Source organism: Pelophylax lessonae (assembly GCF_965119305.1).
Source record: "Pelophylax lessonae genome assembly, chromosome: 2".
Lineage (NCBI taxonomy): Eukaryota > Metazoa > Chordata > Amphibia > Anura > Ranidae > Pelophylax > Pelophylax lessonae.
This window is the reverse complement of record NC_138769.1, coordinates 481,157,846-481,180,080: the sequence shown is the minus strand read 5'-3', so window position 1 is coordinate 481,180,080 and position 22,235 is coordinate 481,157,846.

Here is a 22,235-nt window from a genome sequence, read left to right as displayed (position 1 = left end):
AAAAATCAATAGTCTCATTCTGAGTGAGTGATACAAAACTTCTTAATTACCTCCCACAGGAAGTTTTAAGGGAATTAGCTCAATTAATAAGATGAAATAGGACATCTGAACAGCAGGTTGTTTAAGGAAATGGAGAAGATGGTGCAACATAAAACACAATTGATTTTCATAACCAGCCTGAAGCATGTTGTGTGTTGGATTGCCATCTGCCCTCTTCTCAGCAGGCCAGCGCTACTGAATGCCAGCTCCATTTAGAAATTAGACATGCATGGAAGACAGGGCAAAAAGATTCTTCATGTTCCTGACTGCTAGAGCACCCTGCAGACCCACAACTGCTTTATCTGGGTGCTGTTAAAGCAACTCTAATCAACACGTCAGCTAAATATTCCAGTCTATTTGTTTTAAGTGATACACGATATCTCTGCTCTACTTTTTACTGGCACCTCCAGACCTACATTCCTTACGTTTCCATAGCTTTATGAAATGGGGACAAGAAAATGTCAGCTTTACACTACCTAAGCATGTTCAGCATTAAACTGATTTGTTGTCACAATATTTCATCCAGGAAACCTAAAAGTGGGCCAAGACTGGCAATGGGACAACTCTTGAGGGTAACTGTTTTGAGAAACTGTTAAATTAATGGGTTTAGTTCCACTTTAAAGGGGTTGTAAAGTCAGAAGGTTTTTTATCTTTATGCATTAAGTTAAAAAGCCTTCTGTGTGTAACAGCCACTCCAGCGCCCCCTAATACTTACCTGAGCCTCATCTCTATTCAGCGATGTCCACGAGTCCCTCAGCTGTTCGGGACTCTCCCTCCTGATTGGCTGAGGCACAGCAGTGGCGTTATTGGCTCCCACTGCTGTCAATCAAAATCAGTTAGCCAATCAGGAGAGAGGCGGATGAGGCCGAACGGCAGCTCCGTGTGTGAGTGGCAGACAGAGCTGCAGCTCGGCTCAGGTGCCCCCATAACAAGCTGCTTGCTGTGGGGCTCTCAACAGGAGGGAGGGGCTAGGAGCAGCAAAGAGGGACCTGAGAAGAGGAGGATAGGAGCTGCCCTGTGTAAAATCAACTGCACAGAGCAGGTAAGTATAACATGTTTGTTATTTAAAATAAAAAAAGAACACAAGACTTTACAATCACTTTAATCACCTCCTTCCCAAGCCTAATCGGACACTTTGCTCCTACATGTAAAAAAATCTACTTTTTTTTTCTAGAAAATTACTTAGAACTCCCAAACATTATATATTTTTTTTCATAGCAGAGACCCTAGAGAATAAAATGGTGTGTGTTGTGTTATTTGCACAGCGGTTTTTCAAATGCAATTGTTTTGAAAAAAAAAAAAAAAACACATTCATGAATAAAAAAAAAAAACAAAAAACAAAACAGTAAAGTTAGCCCACTTTTTTTGTATAATGTGAAAGATGATGTTACGCTGAATAAATACCTAACATGTCACGCTTTAAAATTGCTTCTGCCTGTGGAATAGCGACAAACTACAGTGCTTAAAATTCTGCATAGATGATGCTTTAAACACCTTTACAGGTTACCAGTTTAGAGTGGCTTAGGAGGTCTGGTGTTAGAATTTCTCTCATTCTGACGTACACGACAATACCTCACATGTGTGGAGCTATCACCATTTACATATGCGTTCGGGAGTAACATATGAATTTGCATTTGCGCGTAAACACGGTGGGACAGGGGTTCTTTAATTTCTTTTTTTTGTTTATTTTTATACAAATTTTTTTTGTACAAACTTTTTTGCTATCACAAGGGATAAACATCATCCCTTGGGATAGCATGGGCCGTGAAAGGTCCTCTTTATGGAGAGATTTAGGGTCTATTAGACTGAGATCGGTCCAATCGGCTGCTTCCCTGGCCGCTGGTGGCCAGGTAAACAAAGGGGCGGAACCAGGAGTGACGAATACTCTTCGCTCCCAGTTTCCAGGGTTCCAGGGTTATGACATCAGTTCCTCTCTCTCTGTCCCAGGCAGCCATTGCCACATCACTTCCAGCCTCTTCAATAGGACCCCCTTTCTGCCACCCACAGAAGTGGATCACTTCTGATTTGCAGAGAATCGCTGGCAAATGCAAATAACGGTACTGGGATGATGCCTGTAGGTACAGGCATCATCCCGGAAACCACTCAAACCCAAGAACGTACGGGCATGTCCTTGGGTGGGAAGTGGTTAAGGGTTATGTGTTAGGTCTAAAGAGTAACTTCACTTTTGTTCAGAAAAAAAATTTCAAGGATTTGTTGCAAATTCCTACCTTTTGTTTTTCCAAAGGAATAACTGTTTGCTTGTTCATGTGCAAAATGAATGTGAATGGGAGTGATTTTATAATTAGCAATCAGTTGCTGCACTTGCAGGACTCTAATGAGGAAAGTTGCAGGGCCTACATCCCTTTAGATGTGATTTCACTTTGGGAGTATCCTACCACAAATTACATTTTTGTTGCAGGGGATGCCAAAAATATGACTTGTATCTTAGTGCAGACTTCTGGAAAAATCAGTGAGCCAATGACACAAGCAGGAAAAATTTCTGGTAGCTATATTCCATTACATTTTACAGAAAATTAAAGTGCTGCAGATTAAAAAGGAAATGATTTTTTGGGGCCTCTTCCGCTTCTCTGACAAATTCCTCCAATACATAGCACTAAGATGCATTGCCTGGGATTTCTACTGCCTGACTGGCGCTGATGATCCTGGCTCCCTGGCGGTGACATCCCCTCCTCTCTCCCACCCTCCCTCTTTTTTTTCTTCCTAGTTCCCCCCCCCTTTTTTTTGTTCTTACTCTCTCTCTCTTTCTTTATCTCCCTCTTCTCTATTTCTATTTAAATTAATAAAAAGTGGTGCGCACAGACCCTTGATATATACCCCATTTTAGTCTTTTCTCTGTGACTTGGCAGATCTTTCTAGAAGCTGGAGGGTATCCTCCCTCATACAAGACTGCCTCCAACACAACCTGATTGAAGAGCTCCTTACATTTATGTACAATCGTTATGTTTTTTTTTTGTAACTTGTCATTGCCTCAGTCTTCCACAATACATCTTGGAGTATTGGTTGTGCTTATTAAAATTAATACTGATTGTATACTATGCAACGTTGTCTTTTTATTGTATCTGTGGCACATCATTAAATAAAAAATAAAAACAAAATAAAAGAAAAGGAAAGGCCTTTTTTAATAACATTCACAATAACTTGTGTCACAATTGTATAATCTATATTATTATTTTTTATTTATTTGCTGTTTTTAATTGTGGCACAAAGTTTCACTTTAACTTTTAGAATTCAGTTGAGAGGGGAGTTGAATGTGAGTTGTAGCCTATGATGTTAACAGAAGGTAACAGTTGCAACAATTTAACCACTCCGCAAGGTTTTGCCCCCTTCGTGATCAGGCACTGCACAACTTTACCCGGTAATTACACGGGTATGTAACACTGTACAAATATAACATTTATATGATTTTTTTCCACACAATTAAAGCTTTCTTTTGGTGGTATTTGATCACCAATTGGGTTTTTTATTCTTTGCTATATAAGTGAAAAAAACGACCAGAATTTTGGAAAGAAAAATTATATTTTTTATTTTTTGTTATAAAATATATCTAATAAAACCACATTTCTTCATAAATTCAGGCCAAAATGTATTCTGCTACACGTCTTTGTTAAAAAAAAAATCCCAATTAATGTATATTAATTGATTTTTGTGAAAGTTAAAAGCATCTACAAAATATGGTATATATATATTTGGAAATTGATCAATCCTTGATCCATCCTAACGGCCTAATTTCTTGATGAGCTAAAACACCAGAACAGTACAAATACCCCTCAAATTACCCTTTTTTGGAAAGTAGTCAGTCTGAGCTATTCAGTAACAGGCATGGCGAGTTTTTTTAAGTTGTCATTTTTGTCACAATTATTATGAAAATTAAGAAGTTGAATAATATATAGATATATATATATATATTTTGTGAACATATAAAGAAGAGAAATTTTTCCCATTCCCCTACTGCGATTGGTGGCCCTCTGCCTTTCACAAATCCAGGCCTGAAGAAGATATAAAATCTTCACCTTTACAATAAGACACTACCACCTGTGTTTAGTACATAAAGCATTTGGCTCACTGTCTGCAATTTTCTTTTATTATATCCTGAAGAAATCTGGTAGGGCATATAAATCTTTAAAAGTTCAGGAAGTGGCCAGGCCAATTGAGCTCTTCCTCCCCATTCTCAAAGCATTGCCTGTCTCCACAGACAGCAGCGCCCCATAGAGGAGAAGCTGAGAACTGCAACGTCATCTTTTGTCCCTCATATCATACATCAGTTTGCTTGAAAAACTGAAAATTATTGCATTGAACGAATATTTTAAAAATACTATATATATATATATATATATATATATATATATATATATATATATACTGTATCTTTTACGTTTTAATAATAAAGCTATAGGAAATGAAAATGTAAATTAGACAAATTCTGCCTTCTGTAGATATGATAGTGTATAATGACTGGGGATAAGGTGGAGTACTAAACTAAATTGGCCAGTCTCCCACCTCAGCTGTAGATCTCTGCAGTTCACGCAGAGTGATCATGGGCCTCTTGGCTGCATCTCTGATCAGTCTTCTCCTTGTATGAGCTGAAAGTTCATTCTTATTAGATCCGTCTTGTTGGATGCAACATTTATTCTTTTGTATCCTTTTAGACATCTTAACCATGCCTGCTCCTGAAGAAGTGAACATAGTTTCACGAAACGCGTCGAGCTTATGAGGCAACCACTATTTACAAGTTTCATCATGTATCTAAACTCACTATTGGTTTGCTACATCATGCATCCAACCAGTTTACATTCATTCATTTTATTGCCTGTTCTATTGTGTATGGGTTTATTTAACTACTCTTATTATCATACATACCCCCTATGGCTTTTACCTACCATGTATGTCCATCTACTGTCCTTTGTACCTTGATTTGTAATGATTTGTAATGCTGTCGTTTACTGCCATGTTATGTTTACTAATAAATGTGAAATGTTGATCTATTATACATTGTTTTGCTTACCAGCATATGTATACACTATATTAACATTCACACTCTGGCCACACCTCATTCAAAGTCCCATTAATTAATTTTGAACACCATGTGTTCTATTGTTTGTTTATAGACATGGGGATGGAGACTCGATGGCAAGAGTCTCATTTAAAGTCCCACCTTCCCTTATTTCCACTCCCTCTCCCCTTCCCCTCCCTTCCCCTTCCTTTTTCCATATTTATACCAGATTCAGGGATGGAGGTGTGCAGCCAGGTTTCCATGGTCTTATTCCAATTATGTTTTCCACGTTTATCTGGCATTATGTTCATTTTATCGATCTAGTACATGACTACTGGTAATGCCCACTATTCACCATACCATTTTCCATTACTTTACCAGTTGACTGTCGCTTGGGTTGTTTATCTCCCGGACTGTCCTCCTTGGGAACTGCGATGCGCCCTGCCTGCTTCCGCTCCCGCCCTTCCCCGCCCCGGCCTTGGCCGGGATACGGGGTGGTTGGTTCGGTCGCGGCCACGACGCATCGGCGTCACGTCACTCCGCACGGAGCTTGACGTCATTCATTGGCGCCAACGCTCCTACACGTGATTTCATCGGCATTCATAATGGGGAGACCGTCTTGGGCAACAGATGTATGCCCGACGGTTCTCCTACTACTTTGAATTGCACCGTGACGCTGAGAGCTGCCCCCCACCTTAGCACCGCGTAGGTCCTCCTTTTTACACACCCCTCTGCACCTTACCCAGGCATGTATTTATGACCACACCACTTCCTCTTTAATAGATTTTCCGTGCACATTTTTTGGTATCAGTTTTCTTTTGTTTGCGTCAGCACTATATTATTGGGTCTTTGTTTTTAGTCTTGCTTTGTCATACTTACCCACCCTTTTTACCCTTCACCCTACCCTGGTCGGCTGCTATACAGCTTCTACACACACTTTCTTCACACCCTTTGGTATCCTGGTTTTGATCTGACCTCACCTACACACCCTGGTATCTTGGTTTTGGGCCAGCTCACCACATTTACACAATTTCATGTTAATACATAACTTACTATTGTTATACTTTTATACAGTTTCATCTTAATACCGAGCTTGGCCCTCCAAGACCCTTTATGAAGATCTTCACTGTTTATATGGACCACGCCTCCTTGGCTCTGTGCGGGGGGTCACACTCTCTCAGTTCCCAACAGGGACCTACCACTGGGGGATCTGTACCCTCACTGACAGCCAATATCCTCATGTAAGTTACATTCCCATTCAACATTCTTATTAGATCCGTCTTGTTGGATGCAACATTTATTCTTTTGTATCCTTTTAGACATCTTAACCATGCCTGCTCCTGAAGAAGTGAACATAGTTTCACGAAACGCGTCGAGCTTATGAGGCAACCACTATTTACAAGTTTCATCATGTATCTAAACTCACTATTGGTTTGCTACATCATGCATCCAACCAGTTTACATTCATTCATTTTATTGCCTGTTCTATTGTGTATGGGTTTATTTAACTACTCTTATTATCATACATACCCCCTATGGCTTTTACCTACCATGTATGTCCATCTACTGTCCTTTGTACCTTGATTTGTAATGATTTGTAATGCTGTCGTTTACTGCCATGTTATGTTTACTAATAAATGTGAAATGTTGATCTATTATACATTGTTTTGCTTACCAGCATATGTATACACTATATTAACATTCACACTCTGGCCACACCTCATTCAAAGTCCCATTAATTAATTTTGAACACCATGTGTTCTATTGTTTGTTTATAGACATGGGGATGGAGACTCGATGGCAAGAGTCTCATTTAAAGTCCCACCTTCCCTTATTTCCACTCCCTCTCCCCTTCCCCTCCCTTCCCCTTCCTTTTTCCATATTTATACCAGATTCAGGGATGGAGGTGTGCAGCCAGGTTTCCATGGTCTTATTCCAATTATGTTTTCCACGTTTATCTGGCATTATGTTCATTTTATCGATCTAGTACATGACTACTGGTAATGCCCACTATTCACCATACCATTTTCCATTACTTTACCAGTTGACTGTCGCTTGGGTTGTTTATCTCCCGGACTGTCCTCCTTGGGAACTGCGATGCGCCCTGCCTGCTTCCGCTCCCGCCCTTCCCCGCCCCGGCCTTGGCCGGGATACGGGGTGGTTGGTTCGGTCGCGGCCACGACGCATCAGCGTCACGTCACTCCGCACGGAGCTTGACGTCATTCATTGGCGCCAACGCTCCTACACGTGATTCCATCGGCATTCATAATGGGGAGACCGTCTTGGGCAACAGATGTATGCCCGACGGTTCTCCTACTACTTTGAATTGCACCGTGACGCTGAGAGCTGCCCCCCACCTTAGCACCGCGTAGGTCCTCCTTTTTACACACCCCTCTGCACCTTACCCAGGCATGTATTTATGACCACACCACTTCCTCTTTAATAGATTTTCCGTGCACATTTTTTGGTATCAGTTTTCTTTTGTTTGCGTCAGCACTATATTATTGGGTCTTTGTTTTTAGTCTTGCTTTGTCATACTTACCCACCCTTTTTACCCTTCACCCTACCCTGGTCGGCTGCTATACAGCTTCTACACACACTTTCTTCACACCCTTTGGTATCCTGGTTTTGATCTGACCTCACCTACACACCCTGGTATCTTGGTTTTGGGCCAGCTCACCACATTTACACAATTTCATGTTAATACATAACTTACTATTGTTATACTTTTATACAGTTTCATCTTAATACCGAGCTTGGCCCTCCAAGACCCTTTATGAAGATCTTCACTGTTTATATGGACCACGCCTCCTTGGCTCTGTGCGGGGGGTCACACTCTCTCAGTTCCCAACAGGGACCTACCACTGGGGGATCTGTACCCTCACTGACAGCCAATATCCTCATGTAAGTTACATTCCCATTCAACATTCTTATTAGATCCGTCTTGTTGGATGCAACATTTATTCTTTTGTATCCTTTTAGACATCTTAACCATGCCTGCTCCTGAAGAAGTGAACATAGTTTCACGAAACGCGTCGAGCTTATGAGGCAACCACTATTTACAAGTTTCATCATGTATCTAAACTCACTATTGGTTTGCTACATCATGCATCCAACCAGTTTACATTCATTCATTTTATTGCCTGTTCTATTGTGTATGGGTTTATTTAACTACTCTTATTATCATACATACCCCCTATGGCTTTTACCTACCATGTATGTCCATCTACTGTCCTTTGTACCTTGATTTGTAATGATTTGTAATGCTGTCGTTTACTGCCATGTTATGTTTACTAATAAATGTGAAATGTTGATCTATTATACATTGTTTTGCTTACCAGCATATGTATACACTATATTAACATTCACACTCTGGCCACACCTCATTCAAAGTCCCATTAATTAATTTTGAACACCATGTGTTCTATTGTTTGTTTATAGACATGGGGATGGAGACTCGATGGCAAGAGTCTCATTTAAAGTGCCACCTTCCCTTATTTCCACTCCCTCTCCCCTTCCCCTCCCTTCCCCTTCCTTTTTCCATATTTATACCAGATTCAGGGATGGAGGTGTGCAGCCAGGTTTCCATGGTCTTATTCCAATTATGTTTTCCACGTTTATCTGGCATTATGTTCATTTTATCGATCTAGTACATGACTACTGGTAATGCCCACTATTCACCATACCATTTTCCATTACTTTACCAGTTGACTGTCGCTTGGGTTGTTTATCTCCCGGACTGTCCTCCTTGGGAACTGCGATGCGCCCTGCCTGCTTCCGCTCCCGCCCTTCCCCGCCCCGGCCTTGGCCGGGATACGGGGTGGTTGGTTCGGTCGCGGCCACGACGCATCGGCGTCACGTCACTCCGCACGGAGCTTGACGTCATTCATTGGCGCCAACGCTCCTACACGTGATTCCATCGGCATTCATAATGGGGAGACCGTCTTGGGCAACAGATGTATGCCCGACGGTTCTCCTACTACTTTGAATTGCACCGTGACGCTGAGAGCTGCCCCCCACCTTAGCACCGCGTAGGTCCTCCTTTTTACACACCCCTCTGCACCTTACCCAGGCATGTATTTATGACCACACCACTTCCTCTTTAATAGATTTTCCGTGCACATTTTTTGGTATCAGTTTTCTTTTGTTTGCGTCAGCACTATATTATTGGGTCTTTGTTTTTAGTCTTGCTTTGTCATACTTACCCACCCTTTTTACCCTTCACCCTACCCTGGTCGGCTGCTATACAGCTTCTACACACACTTTCTTCACACCCTTTGGTATCCTGGTTTTGATCTGACCTCACCTACACACCCTGGTATCTTGGTTTTGGGCCAGCTCACCACATTTACACAATTTCATGTTAATACATAACTTACTATTGTTATACTTTTATACAGTTTCATCTTAATACCGAGCTTGGCCCTCCAAGACCCTTTATGAAGATCTTCACTGTTTATATGGACCACGCCTCCTTGGCTCTGTGCGGGGGGTCACACTCTCTCAGTTCCCAACAGGGACCTACCACTGGGGGATCTGTACCCTCACTGACAGCCAATATCCTCATGTAAGTTACATTCCCATTCAACATTCTTATTAGATCTGTCTTGTTGGATGCAACATTTATTCTTTTGTATCCTTTTAGACATCTTAACCATGCCTGCTCCTGAAGAAGTGAACATAGTTTCACGAAACGCGTCGAGCTTATGAGGCAACCACTATTTACAAGTTTCATCATGTATCTAAACTCACTATTGGTTTGCTACATCATGCATCCAACCAGTTTACATTCATTCATTTTATTGCCTGTTCTATTGTGTATGGGTTTATTTAACTACTCTTATTATCATACATACCCCCTATGGCTTTTACCTACCATGTATGTCCATCTACTGTCCTTTGTACCTTGATTTGTAATGATTTGTAATGCTGTCGTTTACTGCCATGTTATGTTTACTAATAAATGTGAAATGTTGATCTATTATACATTGTTTTGCTTACCAGCATATGTATACACTATATTACCATTCACACTCTGGCCACACCTCATTCAAAGTCCCATTAATTAATTTTGAACACCATGTGTTCTATTGTTTGTTTATAGACATGGGGATGGAGACTCGATGGCAAGAGTCTCATTTAAAGTCCCACCTTCCCTTATTTCCACTCCCTCTCCCCTTCCCCTCCCTTCCCCTTCCTTTTTCCATATTTATACCAGATTCAGGGATGGAGGTGTGCAGCCAGGTTTCCATGGTCTTATTCCAATTATGTTTTCCACGTTTATCTGGCATTATGTTCATTTTATCGATCTAGTACATGACTACTGGTAATGCCCACTATTCACCATACCATTTTCCATTACTTTACCAGTTGACTGTCGCTTGGGTTGTTTATCTCCCGGACTGTCCTCCTTGGGAACTGCGATGCGCCCTGCCTGCTTCCGCTCCCGCCCTTCCCCGCCCCGGCCTTGGCCGGGATACGGGGTGGTTGGTTCGGTCGCGGCCACGACGCATCGGCGTCACGTCACTCCGCACGGAGCTTGACGTCATTCATTGGCGCCAACGCTCCTACACGTGATTCCATCGGCATTCATAATGGGGAGACCGTCTTGGGCAACAGATGTATGCCCGACGGTTCTCCTACTACTTTGAATTGCACCGTGACGCTGAGAGCTGCCCCCCACCTTAGCACCGCGTAGGTCCTCCTTTTTACACACCCCTCTGCACCTTACCCAGGCATGTATTTATGACCACACCACTTCCTCTTTAATAGATTTTCCGTGCACATTTTTTGGTATCAGTTTTCTTTTGTTTGCGTCAGCACTATATTATTGGGTCTTTGTTTTTAGTCTTGCTTTGTCATACTTACCCACCCTTTTTACCCTTCACCCTACCCTGGTCGGCTGCTATACAGCTTCTACACACACTTTCTTCACACCCTTTGGTATCCTGGTTTTGATCTGACCTCACCTACACACCCTGGTATCTTGGTTTTGGGCCAGCTCACCACATTTACACAATTTCATGTTAATACATAACTTACTATTGTTATACTTTTATACAGTTTCATCTTAATACCGAGCTTGGCCCTCCAAGACCCTTTATGAAGATCTTCACTGTTTATATGGACCACGCCTCCTTGGCTCTGTGCGGGGGGTCACACTCTCTCAGTTCCCAACAGGGACCTACCACTGGGGGATCTGTACCCTCACTGACAGCCAATATCCTCATGTAAGTTACATTCCCATTCAACATTCTTATTAGATCCGTCTTGTTGGATGCAACATTTATTCTTTTGTATCCTTTTAGACATCTTAACCATGCCTGCTCCTGAAGAAGTGAACATAGTTTCACGAAACGCGTCGAGCTTATGAGGCAACCACTATTTACAAGTTTCATCATGTATCTAAACTCACTATTGGTTTGCTACATCATGCATCCAACCAGTTTACATTCATTCATTTTATTGCCTGTTCTATTGTGTATGGGTTTATTTAACTACTCTTATTATCATACATACCCCCTATGGCTTTTACCTACCATGTATGTCCATCTACTGTCCTTTGTACCTTGATTTGTAATGATTTGTAATGCTGTCGTTTACTGCCATGTTATGTTTACTAATAAATGTGAAATGTTGATCTATTATACATTGTTTTGCTTACCAGCATACGTATACACTATATTAACATTCACACTCTGGCCACACCTCATTCAAAGTCCCATTAATTAATTTTGAACACCATGTGTTCTATTGTTTGTTTATAGACATGGGGATGGAGACTCGATGGCAAGAGTCTCATTTAAAGTCCCACCTTCCCTTATTTCCACTCCCTCTCTCCTTCCCCTCCCTTCCCCTTCCTTTTTCCATATTTATACCAGATTCAGGGATGGAGGTGTGCAGCCAGGTTTCCATGGTCTTATTCCAATTATGTTTTCCACGTTTATCTGGCATTATGTTCATTTTATCGATCTAGTACATGACTACTGGTAATGCCCACTATTCACCATACCATTTTCCATTACTTTACCAGTTGACTGTCGCTTGGGTTGTTTATCTCCCGGACTGTCCTCCTTGGGAACTGCGATGCGCCCTGCCTGCTTCCGCTCCCGCCCTTCCCCGCCCCGGCCTTGGCCGGGATACGGGGTGGTTGGTTCGGTCGCGGCCACGACGCATCGGCGTCACGTCACTCCGCACGGAGCTTGACGTCATTCATTGGCGCCAACGCTCCTACACGTGATTCCATCGGCATTCATAATGGGGAGACCGTCTTGGGCAACAGATGTATGCCCGACGGTTCTCCTACTACTTTGAATTGCACCGTGACGCTGAGAACTGCCCCCCACCTTAGCACCGCGTAGGTCCTCCTTTTTACACACCCCTCTGCACCTTACCCAGGCATGTATTTATGACCACACCACTTCCTCTTTAATAGATTTTCCGTGCACATTTTTTGGTATCAGTTTTCTTTTGTTTGCGTCAGCACTATATTATTGGGTCTTTGTTTTTAGTCTTGCTTTGTCATACTTACCCACCCTTTTTACCCTTCACCCTACCCTGGTCGGCTGCTATACAGCTTCTACACACACTTTCTTCACACCCTTTGGTATCCTGGTTTTGATCTGACCTCACCTACACACCCTGGTATCTTGGTTTTGGGCCAGCTCACCACATTTACACAATTTCATGTTAATACATAACTTACTATTGTTATACTTTTATACAGTTTCATCTTAATACCAAGCTTGGCCCTCCAAGACCCTTTATGAAGATCTTCACTGTTTATATGGACCACGCCTCCTTGGCTCTGTGCGGGGGGTCACACTCTCTCAGTTCCCAACAGGGACCTACCACTGGGGGATCTGTACCCTCACTGACAGCCAATATCCTCATGTAAGTTACATTCCCATTCAACATTCTTATTAGATCCGTCTTGTTGGATGCAACATTTATTCTTTTGTATCCTTTTAGACATCTTAACCATGCCTGCTCCTGAAGAAGTGAACATAGTTTCACGAAACGCGTCGAGCTTATGAGGCAACCACTATTTACAAGTTTCATCATGTATCTAAACTCACTATTGGTTTGCTACATCATGCATCCAACCAGTTTACATTCATTCATTTTATTGCCTGTTCTATTGTGTATGGGTTTATTTAACTACTCTTATTATCATACATACCCCCTATGGCTTTTACCTACCATGTATGTCCATCTACTGTCCTTTGTACCTTGATTTGTAATGATTTGTAATGCTGTCGTTTACTGCCATGTTATGTTTACTAATAAATGTGAAATGTTGATCTATTATACATTGTTTTGCTTACCAGCATATGTATACACTATATTACCATTCACACTCTGGCCACACCTCATTCAAAGTCCCATTAATTAATTTTGAACACCATGTGTTCTATTGTTTGTTTATAGACATGGGGATGGAGACTCGATGGCAAGAGTCTCATTTAAAGTCCCACCTTCCCTTATTTCCACTCCCTCTCCCCTTCCCCTCCCTTCCCCTTCCTTTTTCCATATTTATACCAGATTCAGGGATGGAGGTGTGCAGCCAGGTTTCCATGGTCTTATTCCAATTATGTTTTCCACGTTTATCTGGCATTATGTTCATTTTATCGATCTAGTACATGACTACTGGTAATGCCCACTATTCACCATACCATTTTCCATTACTTTACCAGTTGACTGTCGCTTGGGTTGTTTATCTCCCGGACTGTCCTCCTTGGGAACTGCGATGCGCCCTGCCTGCTTCCGCTCCCGCCCTTCCCCGCCCCGGCCTTGGCCGGGATACGGGGTGGTTGGTTCGGTCGCGGCCACGACGCATCGGCGTCACGTCACTCCGCACGGAGCTTGACGTCATTCATTGGCGCCAACGCTCCTACACGTGATTCCATCGGCATTCATAATGGGGAGACCGTCTTGGGCAACAGATGTATGCCCGACGGTTCTCCTACTACTTTGAATTGCACCGTGACGCTGAGAGCTGCCCCCCACCTTAGCACCGCGTAGGTCCTCCTTTTTACACACCCCTCTGCACCTTACCCAGGCATGTATTTATGACCACACCACTTCCTCTTTAATAGATTTTCCGTGCACATTTTTTGGTATCAGTTTTCTTTTGTTTGCGTCAGCACTATATTATTGGGTCTTTGTTTTTAGTCTTGCTTTGTCATACTTACCCACCCTTTTTACCCTTCACCCTACCCTGGTCGGCTGCTATACAGCTTCTACACACACTTTCTTCACACCCTTTGGTATCCTGGTTTTGATCTGACCTCACCTACACACCCTGGTATCTTGGTTTTGGGCCAGCTCACCACATTTACACAATTTCATGTTAATACATAACTTACTATTGTTATACTTTTATACAGTTTCATCTTAATACCGAGCTTGGCCCTCCAAGACCCTTTATGAAGATCTTCACTGTTTATATGGACCACGCCTCCTTGGCTCTGTGCGGGGGGTCACACTCTCTCAGTTCCCAACAGGGACCTACCACTGGGGGATCTGTACCCTCACTGACAGCCAATATCCTCATGTAAGTTACATTCCCATTCAACATTCTTATTAGATCCGTCTTGTTGGATGCAACATTTATTCTTTTGTATCCTTTTAGACATCTTAACCATGCCTGCTCCTGAAGAAGTGAACATAGTTTCACGAAACGCGTCGAGCTTATGAGGCAACCACTATTTACAAGTTTCATCATGTATCTAAACTCACTATTGGTTTGCTACATCATGCATCCAACCAGTTTACATTCATTCATTTTATTGCCTGTTCTATTGTGTATGGGTTTATTTAACTACTCTTATTATCATACATACCCCCTATGGCTTTTACCTACCATGTATGTCCATCTACTGTCCTTTGTACCTTGATTTGTAATGATTTGTAATGCTGTCGTTTACTGCCATGTTATGTTTACTAATAAATGTGAAATGTTGATCTATTATACATTGTTTTGCTTACCAGCATATGTATACACTATATTACCATTCACACTCTGGCCACACCTCATTCAAAGTCCCATTAATTAATTTTGAACACCATGTGTTCTATTGTTTGTTTATAGACATGGGGATGGAGACTCGATGGCAAGAGTCTCATTTAAAGTCCCACCTTCCCTTATTTCCACTCCCTCTCTCCTTCCCCTCCCTTCCCCTTCCTTTTTCCATATTTATACCAGATTCAGGGATGGAGGTGTGCAGCCAGGTTTCCATGGTCTTATTCCAATTATGTTTTCCACGTTTATCTGGCATTATGTTCATTTTATCGATCTAGTACATGACTACTGGTAATGCCCACTATTCACCATACCATTTTCCATTACTTTACCAGTTGACTGTCGCTTGGGTTGTTTATCTCCCGGACTGTCCTCCTTGGGAACTGCGATGCGCCCTGCCTGCTTCCGCTCCCGCCCTTCCCCGCCCCGGCCTTGGCCGGGATACGGGGTGGTTGGTTCGGTCGCGGCCACGACGCATCGGCGTCACGTCACTCCGCACGGAGCTTGACGTCATTCATTGGCGCCAACGCTCCTACACGTGATTCCATCGGCATTCATAATGGGGAGACCGTCTTGGGCAACAGATGTATGCCCGACGGTTCTCCTACTACTTTGAATTGCACCGTGACGCTGAGAGCTGCCCCCCACCTTAGCACCGCGTAGGTCCTCCTTTTTACACACCCCTCTGCACCTTACCCAGGCATGTATTTATGACCACACCACTTCCTCTTTAATAGATTTTCCGTGCACATTTTTTGGTATCAGTTTTCTTTTGTTTGCGTCAGCACTATATTATTGGGTCTTTGTTTTTAGTCTTGCTTTGTCATACTTACCCACCCTTTTTACCCTTCACCCTACCCTGGTCGGCTGCTATACAGCTTCTACACACACTTTCTTCACACCCTTTGGTATCCTGGTTTTGATCTGACCTCACCTACACACCCTGGTATCTTGGTTTTGGGCCAGCTCACCACATTTACACAATTTCATGTTAATACATAACTTACTATTGTTATACTTTTATACAGTTTCATCTTAATACCGAGCTTGGCCCTCCAAGACCCTTTATGAAGATCTTCACTGTTTATATGGACCACGCCTCCTTGGCTCTGTGCGGGGGGTCACACTCTCTCAGTTCCCAACAGGGACCTACCACTGGGGGATCTGTACCCTCACTGACAGCCAATATCCTCATGTAAGTTACATTCCCATTCAACATTCTTATTAGATCCGTCTTGTTGGATGCAACATTTATTCTTTTGTATCCTTTTAGACATCTTAACCATGCCTGCTCCTGAAGAAGTGAACATAGTTTCACGAAACGCGTCGAGCTTATGAGGCAACCACTATTTACAAGTTTCATCATGTATCTAAACTCACTATTGGTTTGCTACATCATGCATCCAACCAGTTTACATTCATTCATTTTATTGCCTGTTCTATTGTGTATGGGTTTATTTAACTACTCTTATTATCATACATACCCCCTATGGCTTTTACCTACCATGTATGTCCATCTACTGTCCTTTGTACCTTGATTTGTAATGATTTGTAATGCTGTCGTTTACTGCCATGTTATGTTTACTAATAAATGTGAAATGTTGATCTATTATACATTGTTTTGCTTACCAGCATATGTATACACTATATTAACATTCACACTCTGGCCACACCTCATTCAAAGTCCCATTAATTAATTTTGAACACCATGTGTTCTATTGTTTGTTTATAGACATGGGGATGGAGACTCGATGGCAAGAGTCTCATTTAAAGTCCCACCTTCCCTTATTTCCACTCCCTCTCTCCTTCCCCTCCCTTCCCCTTCCTTTTTCCATATTTATACCAGATTCAGGGATGGAGGTGTGCAGCCAGGTTTCCATGGTCTTATTCCAATTATGTTTTCCACGTTTATCTGGCATTATGTTCATTTTATCGATCTAGTACATGACTACTGGTAATGCCCACTATTCACCATACCATTTTCCATTACTTTACCAGTTGACTGTCGCTTGGGTTGTTTATCTCCCGGACTGTCCTCCTTGGGAACTGCGATGCGCCCTGCCTGCTTCCGCTCCCGCCCTTCCCCGCCCCGGCCTTGGCCGGGATACGGGGCGGTTGGTTCGGTCGCGGCCACGACGCATCGGCGTCACGTCACTCCGCACGGAGCTTGACGTCATTCATTGGCGCCAACGCTCCTACACGTGATTCCATCGGCATTCATAATGGGGAGACCGTCTTGGGCAACAGATGTATGCCCGACGGTTCTCCTACTACTTTGAATTGCACCGTGACGCTGAGAGCTGCCCCCCACCTTAGCACCGCGTAGGTCCTCCTTTTTACACACCCCTCTGCACCTTACCCAGGCATGTATTTATGACCACACCACTTCCTCTTTAATAGATTTTCCGTGCACATTTTTTGGTATCAGTTTTCTTTTGTTTGCGTCAGCACTATATTATTGGGTCTTTGTTTTTAGTCTTGCTTTGTCATACTTACCCACCCTTTTTACCCTTCACCCTACCCTGGTCGGCTGCTATACAGCTTCTACACACACTTTCTTCACACCCTTTGGTATCCTGGTTTTGATCTGACCTCACCTACACACCCTGGTATCTTGGTTTTGGGCCAGCTCACCACATTTACACAATTTCATGTTAATACATAACTTACTATTGTTATACTTTTATACAGTTTCATCTTAATACCGAGCTTGGCCCTCCAAGACCCTTTATGAAGATCTTCACTGTTTATATGGACCACGCCTCCTTGGCTCTGTGCGGGGGGGTCACACTCTCTCAGTTCCCAACAGGGACCTACCACTGGGGGATCTGTACCCTCACTGACAGCCAATATCCTCATGTAAGTTACATTCCCATTCAACATTCTTATTAGATCCGTCTTGTTGGATGCAACATTTATTCTTTTGTATCCTTTTAGACATCTTAACCATGCCTGCTCCTGAAGAAGTGAACATAGTTTCACGAAACGCGTCGAGCTTATGAGGCAACCACTATTTACAAGTTTCATCATGTATCTAAACTCACTATTGGTTTGCTACATCATGCATCCAACCAGTTTACATTCATTCATTTTATTGCCTGTTCTATTGTGTATGGGTTTATTTAACTACTCTTATTATCATACATACCCCCTATGGCTTTTACCTACCATGTATGTCCATCTACTGTCCTTTGTACCTTGATTTGTAATGATTTGTAATGCTGTCGTTTACTGCCATGTTATGTTTACTAATAAATGTGAAATGTTGATCTATTATACATTGTTTTGCTTACCAGCATATGTATACACTATATTAACATTCACACTCTGGCCACACCTCATTCAAAGTCCCATTAATTAATTTTGAACACCATGTGTTCTATTGTTTGTTCCTTCCATTTCAATATTATCGCTTGCACAGTGCTCCTTGGAATGTTTAAAGCTTGGGAAAGCTTTTTGTATCCAAATCCGGCTTTAAACTTCTCCACAACAGTATCTCGGACCTGCCTGGTGTGTTCCTTGTTCTTCATGATGCTCTCTGCGCTTTAAACGGATCTCTGAGACTATCACAGCGCAGGTGCATTTATACGGAGACTTGATTACACACAGGTGGATTCTATTTATCATCATCAGTCATTTAGGTCAACATTGGATCATTCAGAGATCCTGAAAATTTAGGAAATACCCTAGGGACTCCAAGGTCACTAGAACTAGTGTCCCCATTGGAAGATTTCCCCTCTACTATTTTTCTGCTTTTACTTTTACTTACCATGATAATGGTAAACAGGACAAAGAGAGAGGGGGGATCTCATTATTTGGGACACAGGCAGCAATAAAAACTGACAAGTGTTCTAATCACTCTACACTCAATCCAAAACTAAAAAAAAAGTTTTGCATTTAGTTATAGTTGTAATGGAAATATTGAATTCTAGTGTTTTTTTTACCTGAAATGGACATTATTCTGATTATTAATATGACAGTGAAATGCTGTGTGGACATTCTGATACACCAAATGGGTGCCATACACAGCTGTCCCAATTCCTCTTTTACTGAGAACATATGTTTTCTAAGGGGGAGGGGGGTTTGGTTTGCTTTGGAGTCTTTAAAATGTATTGACTAAATAATTTCCCCCTGTTCCTTCCTTTCATGGTCAAACCTAGCTGGGGGCTGGATGAACCACAAAAGATGCTGACCATCTGTTTTTTTTGACTATATAGTAAAGGTGACCATAAATGGTAATTGAACCTTTTTGGGTTTAGGTGTAGGAAGTCCTTGACCATACATGGTATGCAAAGGGAGGGGGTCTTCCCCTGAGAGGGGGTAGATATAAGCCTGAGCTGGGGGTCTCATCCCTCTCTCTATTGCATTGAAGGCTGACACAAGATGGTAACGTAGAAATTCTGTGTGTGTGGGGTAATCTATACCTTGTAATGTATTCTTTGTCTCGTGTATTGTTCTGTGTGACTTTGTCCATTTGCAACACTATTTGTAAAGATCACTGTTTCTTAAGATTTTATCATCTATGGCATAATTGATTCATCTAAAGTTTATTTTCTGTAAAATAAATAAGATCTTTATTTTTAGCAGTTATCATTCATTACTTATTTTTATGGTAGTAGCCTAAACAACATTGGCTAGATTTTTGTATAGAAAAAGGTTATTGACTAATAAGTGGAAAAGAGAGGGGACTAGGAAAATTTCCTTAACAAATGGTGCCCCTGTGTGAGGAGTTTGTTGAGACAGAGCTGATCTATTAAGTGCTAATTGTCTTTGTTTTACTCATCTCTGTCTCAAGATTAGCAAGCTCTTAAAAGAACTTTCATTCTTTTTGCCTTTCTTTTTCTCCTATTGTCTGTACTAATACCTTGATGAGACTGATATGAACAGTATAATTAAAATAAAATTGTACTGAGAGTGAATGAGAAAACATCCTAACTGCTAAGTTGCGCCTCATTGCAGGAGGGTGCAAGGGTGAATGATAAGGGTTCAGATTGGGACGCTTGGAGGCAGTGGCTATACAATCGGTGTTTTTTTCTGCCAAAAAGTAGTTTCAGTTGAGCCCTGAAAGAGATTTTGGTCAAGACGCTTCCCAATCTTCGTGATTGAAACGCAACTGTGGGCCGAAGTCGCACTGAATAATCTTGATGTGTATGAAACTATCTTTCTTTGTAATCTACTAATTGGGGATTGTAAGCTTTGTAATTAGACCTGTGAACACTGTTTATATTATAACTGCCTTCTGTACTCCAAGCACTCAAAGGGCTCTGATCATCCAAGTTTGTGCTAATCTTTCTTGAGATAACAGAAGTAATAGTCATTGGTTTTTTTTAGAATACTTTGGAAAAGTCCACGGGGGAGATTTGAACTTGCAGGAAGTTCAGGAATCTCCAGGCTAACTTTGAAGGACTATAGTCAGCATAGGAAAAATTCTATATTGACAAGTAGTGAAAAAGGCAGCAACGGTGACAGGGGCGGTACCTGTCAACCCAATCATTGGCCAGAGATTAGCTACCTCTGGGGGGCAACCGCTTAAGGTTGGGAAATCAATTTCAGGGTCCATAATCCGTAAGGATGGGTAATAAAATCGCTTCAAAGAGGGCGTCTAACCGTGGGGAACCCTACCACTTGACCCCGAAGGAAGAGATGATTTATAAATATGGGCCTTGGGTTGTGAAATATATTCAAGATTGGGATTGCTGGACTGGGAAGAAGTATTCTAAAAGAGGGACTTTTAAGCCTAAAGCCTGGGAGGCCTTGTGGTATAGTCACTACAGGAAGATGATACGCCCAAATGAACGAGATGCTTGGAGTGCATGGATGGTAGAATCCATGAATAGGGCTAATGATGTGAATATTTTTACTGTGAGAATTAAGGCGAAAACACACCAAATGCCGCTAAGGATTAGAGAAAAGCAGGAGGCGCTACTAGAGCCAAATCCCCAGAGTAGTGAGAGTGATGAAGAGGGAGAAGATGCAGAATTGTCAGGATTGGGGCCTTATGCAATCGCCCAGGCCCTATTAGCAAAGTACTCAAAAACTGATTCAGACTGGAGAGATAAGCCCCTCTCCTCTTTTTTGTCACTTGCAACTGCTATTGAAAGAAATATAGCTGATTGGGAGTCACTGAAACCTCAAAGGATCTGCATTGTCACTGATCAACCGAACAGTGCAGATCTCGGCCTAAAACCAAAAAGGAAGCCTGTCTGCTTCAACTGCAACAGACCAGGACACTTCAAGAGGGAGTGTAGAGCTCCAAGACAAATTAGGCCACCACGACCTAAAAGTGAATCTGTAAAAGGAATCTCTAAGTGATGTGGAGAGCTCCCGGTGTTACCTGTAATCTCAACAAATGAGAAAGGAAGTGCTTATCTACAAATTACATTAAATAATCAGACCCTAAATTGGTTAGTAGACACCAGGCCAGCTCGTTCAGTTTTGAAATCCAGTGAGGTAAATCTTCACATTCAAAATACAATTAGGGGAGTTGGTCTAGGGGGCACATCATATCCCCCTACTGGAAACCACTCCCACAAAAGTTTGAATTGGACCCTTTCAAACTGAAGCCTTCCTGCTCTTGAGCGATTCAGTTCCTTGCAATTTGCTAGGAAAAGATTTGCTCTCCCAAATGAAAGCACAAATACAATTTACTGAGGATGGAGTGGAAGTAAATATCCCTTCAGATCCTGACCAGCACCAAATAGAAACAGCATAATCGCCTTATGTAAATTGGAACCAGACACAAGTTTTGCAGAGAGCTTGCCCAGTGATTTATCCAAAAGCAGGAATCTAAAGAGGAGAACACTGGAATTATGATCCACTGCCCCTTGTTAAGATAAAACTAAAAACCAGATGCTATCCTCCCTAGGTTACCTCAGTATCCATTGAAATTGGCTCAATTGGAGGGAATTGGAGCATATTGGTGAAAGTGAGTTCACCAGCTAATACCCCATTGTACCCTGTGAAGAAAAAAAAAAAAAGACATTTAAGGTTAAAGCATGGGAGGAGCTGTGGTATGCTCATCATAAAAAGATGACACGCCCAAATGAAAGAGATGCTTGGAGTATATGGATGTTAGAATCATTGAACAGGGCAGAGGAAGTGAATGCATTTGCTTTGGGATTTAAGGAGAAATCTTTCCAAGCAACGCTTCAAAGTAGGGAC